The sequence below is a fragment of the Bombus affinis genome, chromosome 15 (assembly GCF_024516045.1).
Source record: "Bombus affinis isolate iyBomAffi1 chromosome 15, iyBomAffi1.2, whole genome shotgun sequence".
Taxonomy (NCBI): Eukaryota; Metazoa; Arthropoda; class Insecta; order Hymenoptera; family Apidae; genus Bombus; species Bombus affinis.
In genome coordinates, this window is record NC_066358.1 from 8,366,131 (window position 1) to 8,379,688 (window position 13,558).

General features: G+C 39.9%; 1 protein-coding gene across 1 annotated transcript in view; it reads left to right on the plus strand.

Annotated features, from left to right (window-relative positions):
• The window catches only part of LOC126924657 (ATP-dependent helicase brm-like), a 44,566-nt gene extending 31,797 nt beyond the window's left edge, over positions 1–12,769 (plus strand). The window contains exon 16 of the transcript XR_007713624.1: positions 10,428–12,769. The gene's annotated coding sequence lies outside the window, so the exon portion shown is untranslated. The remainder of the gene's footprint in view (positions 1–10,427) is intronic.
• Positions 12,770–13,558: the final 789 nt, after the last annotated feature.

Genomic DNA, 13,558 nt, shown 5'->3' on the forward strand with positions numbered 1-13,558 from the left:
TCTTGCCGTGAAAATGCGCTAACAGACGTTTGCCATCGCGTGTTCCGCGAAACTGTTTTTACGCGGGTCATTCGGTTGCCAATGTTTAGCTCCGCTCTTCAAACTTTCGCATACTTGGCCGATACGTCTTCATTTTTATGAAACAGTTTTCCCAGTTCCCAATGATACGAGCAAAGTTTTCTTTTCGAACGTCCATCAAGGACAGAGACGACGAAACGGAACCGCAAATCGATTCGTAGCCTCACGATCGCTCGATAGATCGTTCGGATCTCGCGTCCTATCGCATTCTCGATTAACATTACGCGTTGGCAAATTTATTTTACAATCCTGTGAGATCCTTCCGTTCTATGCTATTGCCATTTGCCACTGTTCATTTGGCGTAAGGAAACAGGTTGGTTCGCTTGCTCGCCGAAAGGAGAAACGTTAAGGCACGAGCGATTACTGTCGGCAGAGCCGTACGGCGAAAAGCCAAGGAGGCGGAGGTAGCGAATAATTAAACACGGTAATGTCTGAACATTAGAGCAGATGATGACGTCATCAAACCCGGAGCCACCCTCGAGAACAGTCTCTATCGAGAAAGCCTCGTGAAATTTGCCGTCCGTGCAACCCTCGACCAGGTTCAGGAACGGGTTTCAGCGGTATTACCGTCATTATTCTTACCCTTGCTACCACCTTTTCACCATGACTTAACATTTTTCCAGTTAAAAACATATGAAAATAAAGGTAGAGCCGTTGGGATACTACTTTGTTCGTCGAGTAGAAATTTTCAACTGTGGCAACGAATAACTCGGCGATATTACGGCGATAGATGGTATAGAAGGTAATTAAAACGGATAATCAAATTTCGATATCGTATTTCAGTATTTTTTTTCTTAAAGATGTAGGTTTCTTAGGTTTCTTAAACCTAAAAGCAAGTCGTACGTACATATTCGTTGTTAAACTATTTTCCAGATTTTAAACACTTTTACATTCGCTTTGAAATTTCCAAAGAACGATCGTTACACTCGTATTTTGCCGAGAGAAGTTTCAAGAACAGTTTGGTTGGGATATGTTGAAGCAATTACTCGAAGAAAAACTCTACATCTTCATTTATGTATATCCGTGACCCGGAGACTGCTATTACGCAGAATAGAATTTAGTGAAACAAAAATATTGCAAATAAGGGGAGCTCCATATTATTGGGCTCCTGAATATAAATTATGTTTTGGGTTGCAAGGTCTAGAAACAAAGGAACTAATAAATAGATTTTTATTTATGTTCCTTGTAGCCTTTAGTTAGAGCTATAAGATTATTCGATCCTATAGAGGATCCTATGGAGGCTATAAGATTATATAACCTTCTGATAATGTCCTTTTGCTATAAATATATGAACGCGTTCCCTATCGGTTCTATTGTATTGTAACACTATGAGAGTAAAGATCTGGATCAGCATAAATGTATACATTATACTTATACCTTTATTTATTTAAATATATTTTTCTATTACAAATTCATCCACTCGTTCTTCTATCAGTCAACCTCAACAGGATATACGTACATCACGGTAAATCGTACGCGTAATAAGATAGCGTCGGCATGACTTATTCCAATATCGAGTAGGCAAACATCCTTTATTTATTATCTGTGGGCGAAAGCTGCAAATAAGCTCAGCGTCTTTATCGGCAAGCTTTCCTCGAAGATGATGTCCTGCTGGTTCCGACAGTCCACCGTCACAGTATATACACTATACGTACATAGATATATCGACGCAACAGGAGAGTATCCTTGAGTAAGTTTCCAGCATTTTTCTGATACTTGGTCAGTGTGTCAGACAAAAATTGCACGACATCCAGGGTTGATATACGATACTCTTGTGCGTCTGACCTTGCTGTTACTTTGAAACCTCCTGTCTACCACATGTTAAAATTCTTTAACGGATACCTCAACTTTTTACTACGTGTTCTTGCAGCTGATATTTATATACCTTATTACATATCTTTGAATTTCAAAATTCGACGTACTGCCGACATCAGCGTTATTCCATGTACACGTAAGACACGACGGAGACGCGTAAAGGTATTTTTCACGATGTTATTAGTCCTATGACATCACAAGGTCGCAGTTTACTATTCCCAGAACAAGGAATAAAATAATAAAAGAATAAGAAACGAAGGTATCCGTTGGCAAATTTTAACACAGGAGCTTGCGCCACCGCAAGGTCAGATACACAGCACCACCTTATATCCTCTTCGATATCGTGCAACGTTTGTACAAAAGATATTCTTGTATCGTTCGTGTCTGTCCAGATATTTGTGCAGTTCGAGATAAACCGAACACACTGTACACGTAGAAACAACAAACACCCATACGTTTCGATATTCTGTCGGAAAATTTACGATTTACTTTGGGAACAGATACACTTCCGACGTGCCCGGAAGTCTATAGGTATAGCACTTTGCTCTAATTATCGTCCAGTGCGAATGTTTAGCATCTTTTGTTCGAACCGGGCAAAAGAAGCAAAGTACTTTTCATTTTCGCAAGAGGTCTTAAATCACGACCGCGCCAGAACGTAACGTAGGGCGGAAATTCGTGCTCGACCGTAATTTGCACGGATCGCGGACCAAGCTGCTGGGACACGAAAACGCTCGGCTGCGCCGCCACCCCTGTGAAAAGAGCATGGAGAGGGATAAAATGTCACGCGGGGTGAAGCGCATTACCATACGCTACGAACCTGGAACGTATATAAGACTGGCTGTTCGGACGGAGGGCCCAAATTAATTATTCTCTAACAGCTTCGAATGAGACTCGTTCGTCCTCTTTCTCCGTCTCTCTCGTTGCTTTCCTTCTGTCGTCTTTCGTTGCAAGCTCATTGTGTTTCCTACGATCGCGGAACTTCCGATGCAGTGACTCGCTTTTCAGCACCATAGCGAGAGCGAGAGAGAAAGAGAGAGAGGAAGAGGGAGGATCGAGAGTGTGTGTAACAACGGCATTCACCGCTGTAAATGAAATTTTTCTAATCACGTTCAACTTAAAAACCAAGACAGGTTTCGTTTATTTTCATATCATCGTTCAACCAACCAAGGTAACGATCGAAGACGTAGTGGAAAAATTTTAATGTCGCAACTCCACGATCACGCATCGGACGAATAACGAAACTAGTAATCGACTGATTCGATCCTGTGGTTCTGTTTTATGTATCTTCTCCGAAGAAATATGATAATTCGTCGTGTGTTTAGAGGCTCGTATCAGGTAAAAATCATCGATGCGAAATAATAAATTCTATATTATGGAATATTCGCTTTATGTTATAGTTCGTTCGTTTTTACATGGTTTTCCTCTCTCGGCTCGTTCCTCTTTTATTACGCGGCAGAGCGTAATTTCAAACGAGAGTCTACATATTTTCACGAATCCTCTATACCGCTAGGCGCGTTGATTCTCTCTCGTCGATCTAGCGATAATTTTATTCGATTTATATCCGAACACCGAAACGTCATTTGACGATTCTCCATCATTTAAGCGCTCTTGAACGAATCATTTTTGATCACGTCGAAACAATTTCTTCTCGGATCGATTTTTCGCTCCGGAAAAAAGCACACTTTCCAAAAACGTAATTTTCTCGAATGTTTCGGCGCGGCAAACGAAAACCATGAGAATTTCAGGAAACAACGGGGGAAGCCGAGTTGCATACAACTCGGCAACATTTCCGATTTCAACACAGACAAGACACATTTTCCACGGGATGCAAAAGAGACCAACGGCATTGGCTTGCAGACAGAGTACGAAGGGTGGCGGGCTGCGGGTTTACAGGGGCGAGAAACGAGGATTGCAAGGGGTTCTGACCCAACAGTCGCGGTTGTCGTAGTCGGACGCTTTGCTAGCGATCGGCAGTAACAAACGGGTTAGTGGAGCGGCAAACGTTTATCCTCGCTATTCCGAATCGCGATCCTTTTTGCGCGGCTAACTTTGAAATATGAATGAAAGGAAGTTCCGCGCGGCCTTGGCGACTAAGAAAAATATTTCCTATGTCCTGGATCGACGATTGCCAAAGAAACAAATCACAGCGACATTGCTTTACCGAGTTGTATAAGCGAATTTTGCCCATCGAATCTATCGGTTAATTATATTGAAAACTGTCTTTGACCATAAATTCTTTGCGAATTTGTTATTTCCTTTATAATCGACTTACCGCTTGTATGGAGTTGAATTGCTGAAAAGTTTCGGTCAAAGTGCTACGCACGAGGGAGCGAATCGAATTTATGTTCAACTGTTAAGTCACTCATGACGTCATGTGACAGCGTCAAATTATAGAGACACGTTCGACGCGACGTTTCTACGTTTTGGAAAACTTTACACCTCAACGTTCGTCAACATCGCCGTATAAAATGAAAACGCATGTAGTTTATGTTGGCAACTATCCCATAGAAGAACTTGCAAATGTTGGTCGGCGTTGTACCGCGATTTTATGGAAACCAATACGTAGGACACACAGGATATACAAGGCAAGTTGCCTGGAGTTTTATATTATACTGGTATCTCCGGTATCGAGAAAATTCTTCGTTTCCTTGAATATATCGAAGGGACGAAAATAAATTAGGTTCTGGTCAATATCTTATTTTACCCTAAAACGCCATTTCGAAATTGGACGAGTGGTTGTGGGCATAGTTACCATTTACCGCGGCAAGTAAGATAGAGAAATTAGTGGAACGTGAATTTTGGGCACACGGTAAATTCTATAATCAGAGAAACTACGGGCAAAAGCTTCTCCAGGAAACCACGATAATTGATCCGAATTACAATTAGTATATTGTCTGAATGTTGTTTTGTAGTATACCGGCAAATTCAATTGGGAAATTTGCTAGTGTTGCGGGAACTCGGTGTTCGATAACATTCATCGAAACCAAAGGACGTAGAAACATATCGATAATTAATTTATGAGTTTCGCTTTGCAAATTCTGATGCCATGACGTATGCTGCTATGCGGTTTATACGAAGATGTCGAGCAATCGCGAAACACTAAACAAGGACTAACATAATTCCGAGATTTTCTTTCGTTAATCGTTCGAGTTTGATCGAATCGATATCGTCTATGCGTTCGAATACGACTCGATAATTATTCGACTTTGATAATTGAAATTTGCCGAAAGTATTAGCATAATCAGGATACAACGAAACCGGTCGTGTCGCTATTCAACAAGCAAAAATATGTTTCCCAGGAATTTAATATTTCAGGAGAAATTATACTTTCAGATGAGAATAGAGGATCGACGGTCGCTAGAATCAGAAATGCAAATTCATTTTCAACGATACTCCCTCAGAAAAATGTAAATTGATTTCCTGCCACTACAGAATTGGATAGTTCCAAGTATATCGATTCTCTTCTCCATCTTTATTACTTTCCACCGCTGTAACACGATTAGCGCTATTAGCCGGCCACTGATACTAGATTAATAAGCGCGTTTCATTACGTATTCATATTTCCATTCGTTATTTCATTTCGTTATTCCTTCGTTATTTATCATTAACACTTTGACTGCCACGTTGATCATATGTGACGCCACGGTGGTCATTGGTGACCACCGATAAGATAAACGTTCCATTTTGGAAGAATGTTGTCTTACGTCATCAATTTATTATTATTTTGCCATTATATGCTTTGAATAATAAAAATACTGCCGTGGTGTCCTAAGCGAAACATGTGATTTCGGCGTGGCAGTCAAAGTGTTAACGTAATTCCATGATTTTTCGAATCGTAGGCCAATCGATCAGATTCGGAGGATGACGAAGGGAATGTGTTCTATCTACTTGATAAACATCCTACTCTCTTTGAAGCTTCTGGGAATATCCAGTTTCTACCAAATACACATATTTATAATAACATTTCGATAACTGAATGCAAAGTATACTTTATATAACATTACTTGTGCGTAAATATCGTGAACAAGAAATAATTAAATACGACGGAAACCATGAACAACTATATGAAGAATATGGTTTGACATAATTACCGGTATTCCACGTATGTGAGCAAACGATTGATAAAGTAAGAGACGAAGAAAAGAAAAGGATGGGAAATGTAATTGCAGCGTAAAGACTTGCTATGAAACGTGGCCAAAGTTAATCCGTGCATTTTCGAAACACCAGTCATATTCCGGATGTCGCTTTCAACTTGCGCTTCCTGTTATTAGAGAAACAAATGAATTCTGCTGATGTTCGTTTATCAAGGACAGATGCGGAACGCCCAGGAAACATTCCTCCACGATTTTGTACGATGAATATTCATTCCCCCTAAGCACACCTGTATCTGCCCGTTCTGTCTAACTCTATACTTAGAATCAATTAGAATGATACATGATTCGCGTGCGATGCTCTCATTATGAATGGCTGTTCCAGGCTTGTCGGAAGGCAACCGCAGATTATAAATTTATCGAGTTATCGCTGGCGAAGAAAAATTGCGTCTACGTGCGCACCCATCCTCGGTTTACTCTCTCGTTGCTATGCTTGTCGTGTGGGATCACTCGCTTTCGTGTTTCGACATCGTTCAAATATCCTATTATTGCCTTTTCACGTTTCAACAAATTACAATCAAAGTTCGACAAAAGTCTTACCGAGACTATCCTGTAAGTTGGCTAAACTTTTCCTACCTCTACAACTTCCTCGCCGTGCGTTCTTTTCCATCTGCTTGTTACGTATGTATTATACTCTTATACATATACGCACACGTACGATGTATTCTATTGGGTTGGCAACTAAGTGGTTGCGGATTTTGTCATTAGGTGGTATTGACAAAATCCGCATCCACTTAGTTGCCAACTCAGTATTATATCTCGACGAATTCCAAAGAATTGGCTATTGCTTGAAATTTCCTGATGGTTGGTTAAAAAAGATTGTATATCTTATCCACGGTGTCCTAAATTCTTGTAAAGCCAGTAATATTTTTTTGGTAAAAATTTTATAATTATTTTATATGTTATAATGTACGATGCCACTCATCGATGATGCCATTTTTGGCAAAAGCCAGAAAAGAAACGTAAAGATGTAATTTAACGGAAAACAGAATTGCTACGGAGACACACGCTTTTTAAATAAATAAAATTATGGAAATTTCGGTCAGTGTGTAACATATTTGATCGTTGGGTCGACGCGCAAACGTGCCAACGCTAGCCCAAGCTAACGTTGGCGCGTTTTCGCGAATGAGACGAGACATTTCCAAGCTGGCAATCGCAGATCGGTCGATTCTTGACCAACGGAATGAATCACGACCACCCGGACATTGCGAAAATCGTGCAAGTCCACGCGCGTCGTACGTCATTGACGCACGTCCGATAATAAAGTCCTTTACGTGTTTGTGCACAGTTACATTGCGGGACAACGTCGATGACGTTGGGATATTGCACGCTTTTTGTTAGTCCGTTGCTTGCCCACCCCGGTAATCAGTTTAATTGTAATTGGAAATCTGCCAAATGAACTGTAATCCGAGATCGAATGCGCTCGCCATAATTTAACCGAGACCACTTTGGTCGGATGATATAACGTAGATCAAGAATGACGCCGCTGACAACGCAAAACTACTCCGCAGAGAATTAACGCCGCAATTCGAGCGTGATTACTACCTCACATGTTCCCGTATTATTCGGCTATTTTAACGCGTTCGTCGACCATTTCTCCGCTTAAAGTATTTTTAAGTGGCTCTTACGTATCGCTAAAATGATATAATCACGCGATTCCTATACGCGTCGTAGTACCTGTACTTTTCCTAATTTTCAACGACTTCTACTGCAGTGAGTTTCGTCGACCACGCACGTATCTACTTATTGTTAGCTAAGGTGTTCGATCTGGTTGATGTCCAGATTTTTCCAAGTTCAATTTTCTTGAAAATAAGGTACCTCGATCGAGAAAGATTAAAAGATCCCACTCTTTCCATTGCTTCCAGAATTATATACAGTCTCGCACTTGCATCGTTGCTTTTATCCACCAACGTATTAGACGATGATGAACAAAATGGAGATAAGAGATAACAGTTTCTCTATTTGTTCCGACAACGCGGCGGTAGACACGGGCGTTGATGCGCTGCGCTGTGGTGTAGGCTACGTGGTACGTGCAGTCGTCCTAGCTGCTGCAATAGTTTAACAGATTCATGGCCGCATTTGCAATGCATCGAAAAACGATGGCATTCAATTCGAGCGGCATGTTTGGCTCGGCCAGATATTGAATTCTACGCGTTCGACTGGCCGGACTACGACGGCACGATTTAACTTTTAAAACGTTTAAGCGTCGCGCTGTTTGCCCGTCGCTTCTTTCGTCACGCGACGCCAAGCGACGCCAAGCATCGCGTCGTCGCGTAACGAACGGCCTTTATTTACCCATTGCGTTCATCCCCGTTGTTACAACTTCGCTTCTATACTTCGTACTTGTTTTCCCGGACGTAAAAATGCCAAGTCGTCCAGTGTAGTTTTCCTCTCTTCAACTTTTATTTCTATCGATTTTTCCTTAACTATTAGGTTGTCCGAAAAGTGTGTTCCTTTTACAGATACGTCTTTTGTGATCTTTATTTTGATAGAACAAAATGGATCGATAAAATTCGATAAAATAATATAAAACGAAAAATGTGCATTCATTATTTCCTCATAAAATGGAAAAATCTTTTCGGACGACCTAACATTTCCCGTTACATTGGAAATTATATAATTACACGCTTTTAAAACGTGTGTCTCCGCGATAAATAAAATTTAATATCCCATTTGCTTTTTGTTTCGGTAACGAGTTATCACTCGTTAATCGTCAACTGTAAATCACTCTGCAAAGCAATTAAGTGTAACGAATATCGAATAATCGGGTTTACCGATTAACCGTACGTGTTGTACGATAATTAATCGCGTTACATTTCGCTGAATCTTTCGCCGATTAAGCATCTCTGTTTTTTAATCCGAAGGTCTATGCCGATGCTTGTATTCCATCTGATATCATACTCTCGACTGAACAGGCAAACCGAGCAACGCTATGCACGCAAACCAATAACATCCATCCTCCTGCGACTTTCTACATACATACTATGCCTATACATACAGTATGCAGGCCCAAGTATAATAAAAATACAATGGACAAGCGGTGATTGCTTATGCAAAGACGTATATAAACCGTAGTATACATTTTTTTTTTTTTTTTAATCTGACTTAATACTCGATGAAATTTGGCAAAGCAATTTTGACACTGCCCTTCTTTCAAGGCTTCATTTCCATATACGGCACATAACTTCTTGCGTGCTTGCGATTTTTCCCTTTTCGGAAATAATACAATAAAATATGTCTGAAATGCGCGTCTTGTTCTTTCATTTTTAAATCGAGATAAAAACGAAACTAAACGACTAGTCGATACAATTTTCTTTACTAAATTAAAGGTGGAAGTTCAAACAACAAGAAAACAATATAGACGAGGTGCTTTAAACACGTTGACAAAACAAAAGAACGTGCCAAGACCACCTATTGACAAAATCCGCAATCGCTTAGTTGCCCAGCCAATAATCAATTTTGCACCTGTATAATTAACGATAAGATACTATAATATTGCCTTTATTGATAATATCTACGGTTAACTTCCACAGGATAATCGAGTCACTGGAGTTGTTTGAGTTACAACGTCAGTTTCACTTGATAAGATGATACAGGCAATTTTATTAATAATTCATTTCGCAGTATTTTCGTTGACTTTGGCCACGAACTAAGATGATAGAGTCGTGTTTAGACAGAGAAACACGTTTATTAGTAATGGATTTAGTGGAAGAAAGGTGAGAAGAAAATTTTAGGAAAAGACAAAGCGTTCGTATAATAGATGGCGATTTGCGGTTATTGTTCGCAAGGGTTGATAGTGTTTCACAATCCTCTTAGCGGCTCACAACCGCTTTTCCCACAAAATGTCACTATTCGATACCGCCACACCACCTTACCATCGGAAATTACGAAAGCTTTAACGGAGATGAGTGCGCTTACGTTAGTACCGAGTGCTACGCACACCACAACGATCTACAGAGTGTTTCACAGGATGTAATTAAAGGTTTAACCAGAAACGATTCCGTGGAAGGATGTTACGCATACTGTACCTACGTGCAGAGTAGTTAACTTTCGGAGCAACATAACGTATGGTAAATACGTACGCGTGCAAATTTCTGTTCAAAAGCTTTTAATAGAATTTCTGCGAAAGGACAACAAATATAGCATAAAGAACAGAAATAATGGTCATTTACACGTGGATAATGTATGTACAATAGATAAATAATGAACACGTGCTCCGTGTCTGACGAGTACGCTCGTTTACATTTTGCCACAGATTTTAGACGCGCGCTCTTCAAAGAGCAAATTGACAAGTCGAAAATTGACCTACGCGATTCGCTACGTAACAGTTTTCTAAATAACGTCACGATAGATAAATGTAATCTTGTAATGTTCTGCTTGAAGGTTCGTACGAGCAGCGAGGAAACCGCAGAAAGAAGAGGAAGAGAGGAGAAAGATGAGTTGCAACGTAATGGAGACATCAACTGAGGTGTGAAACGTCGGGTACGAAGGGTAGATGTGGCAATGAGGGGATGGTAGGGATGACTATAAACCACGGAAGACAATAGCTGCTTCGGTAATAGAATAACGCGAGACCACGGCATGTCCGATACCGATTCAATTAATGCCGTTATCCAGAGAGATCCTGCATGCGCGGCTTTTGATCGCGGGCCATCCCCCTCCCTCTATTCGTCGCTCGCCAACCTTTACCCCCGACTCTTGGTCGCGTCGCGTCGCGTCGTTCATTGAAGCAGGCTTGGATATTCGATCGGATAGATTGCCGTTGTTGTTCAATATCCTAGGCAGCCGGCGACGATAAAGCCTGCATTCGCCGATGGATGCTCAGTACCGTGCTGCTTCCGAGATTTAATTATTACCATGTTGTTCAGGCACGATCAGAAATTTCTCTTGCGAAATTACGAGTTTTGAATTCGTGCGACGATATTACTCTCGCGGTACGATGTTTGTAACGAAAGAAACCGACACCGAGTACGTCGTTTATGGCGTAGCAGAACCAAGACAAATATTTTGTAGCGGTACTAGTTTCAATCTCAGAGACGATAACCAACGATCCATAGATCGTGTCGTTCTTGTTATTTCAATATTTAACTGTAACATTTTATAGCCTGTGTCCCGTTGCTCTCGCGTTCTTGAAATTGATCGCAACTACTCCGATATAAATAATAATTATTTTACGCAACGCGTGTAAAGAAGATGAATTGCTGAAGATGAATTAGTAATTCGAACAGCGAACAGTTCGTCACTAAGTCTATTATAAATTTACGAGCGATATAGTTGACCGATATCAAGCACGACGCTGATGGGGATTCAAACTATTCTCTACTTATCTCTCTCCGCTCATTTCGTTGTTAATGTCAGTGACTTTATTGTCCTGACAGCTGTGTCATTTTCGTATACATAGATTATGCGCGGATGAACCTGTCAGGCAATGGTTTTACATAGTAGAAATTCGTAACAATAAGCCACTATTAAAATACATTGGGAGGTACTAGTAAGTACTTTTGTAAGACACTAGCAACGTTTTACAAGAAAGATACGCGTCAAATGACTCGTCAAATGACAAATGAAAGTACATCTTATAAATATGTACTTACAAGTATTTAGATAAATAGACATACATGTACAAGTAGCTTGGGAACTGAATTAATTTGCAATTGGTAAACAAAGGATAGTAGTCTTAGACGTCAGCAAACTTAATCAACGGAATATAAACAAAATATCACTTGAATCGGCTCTTTGCATCTAGTCCATAATTTTAATTCAATTAATACACACGCACACGTATATGGATATACACATGTTACAAGGCTAAAAGTAAGAAGTTAGCGTAATTGCTCGGTTATGATTACTAATATTTAACGAGCAATCGCATGGATTTCATTCATCTAGGTTTGCAGCGCTCTGAAGCAAAGTTTGTCACCCTCCTGTTTCTCATGTTGGAACAACTTGCTAGTGTAAACGAAATGAAAACTTCGGCTCTGCTAGCTGCGCAAACATTTAAATTCAGTCTTGTTTGCCTTAAGTATTATTACGATACTTCTGCATTCGTTAACGGCTGAAAACACAGACGAATATAAGGCGGACTTTCGAAGAGCTTGAGAAAACTGCTGACGGATGATTACCGCGCTAACAGTTGCTGAATACCTGCAAACGTTTTCACGCGTGAAAGCATAGCGAACTGTGTTTGGCGTTTATTGTTAAATATTTTTCTGAAGAATATTTTTCTCGTTACCAAAGATCGATCTATCAGCGTTTCACAAAAGCCTGATACAAGATGATCAAAACGAAAGATTCTTACGAGGATATTAAAAGCGTTCAATATTTTTAGTAATGGTATCCGTCGTGATATCAAAGCTTAACATTGAATGGATTCAAAATCAAATGTGAGGTACGTAGAAAATGAAAAACATGTAAAAACGCCAACCTGTATCTCTTTATTACGGATAACACGTATTACTAAAAATATTAGACGCCTTTAACATCCTCGTAAGAGTTTTCGATCTGTTGCATCAAGATTTTCTCAATGAAATTACGCGTTCTTTTCCGCAAAGGCATAAACTCAGTTCCGAAAGCGATAAGAGATACAGCTACAAACGCGAAAAAGAGAATTTAAGGCGCGCGTGAAACGAAAGTCATGGCTCTCTACTTCGCTTTTTCTAGATTCTGTTTTTCTTTAATTTTCCCCGTTGATTCTAAACTACTAAATAAATCTGGTTTAAATGGCATTTTAAATTTTATTCCGCTTCCAAATTTATTCCACTCTCTCCCTCTCTCTCTCTCTCTCTCTCTCTCTCTCTCTCTCTCTCTTTCGGAATTACATATGTACGGCGTCGTTTCTTCGTCTGTTTTCCAAATTGTGAAACAGAAAAAGGCTCAGAAAGTAACTTTAGGAAGAAACGGTAAAAGAAGCTGTGTATAACAACGTACATACATATATGTATGTATATCGACGAGCTTGGCTGTTTGCGAAGGCGTCTAGTAAAATATACACCGTAGAATGGTTCAATTTCCTCGGAAGTTGGATGATCTCGAAAAATATGGCCTCTCCTTGAGTTATACGGAACTGTGCATGCAGGTCAGCATGATGTGGCCACCTTCGCTTGTACACACGTAACCGCTACAGACACGTGCATGCACGAACCTGCACCGTGCATTATACATAGTATAATACCTTGTTCCATATTTTAGAATTTTTATACGTATATATAGTTGCCATAGTCTTTATGTCATTTATGCTTAAACAATTCATAATATGTATATCACCGAGACACGCGTTTATAAATATATATATACATACGATATATGTATATACTTATTGTAATTCTATTTTAAGTTACCTCGATATAATAGAGTAGCCGTGAATAATTCTTCAACGATTTTACTGTAATATTGCCAATTAATTAGTAAGCTAATACACGTACGCACGTGTATTACCTTAAATATTAAATAATCGCAGCATAAACTTATTTACGAGATAGTTGACTTCCACCGTTTGAAACCTCCTCTTCAAAAGA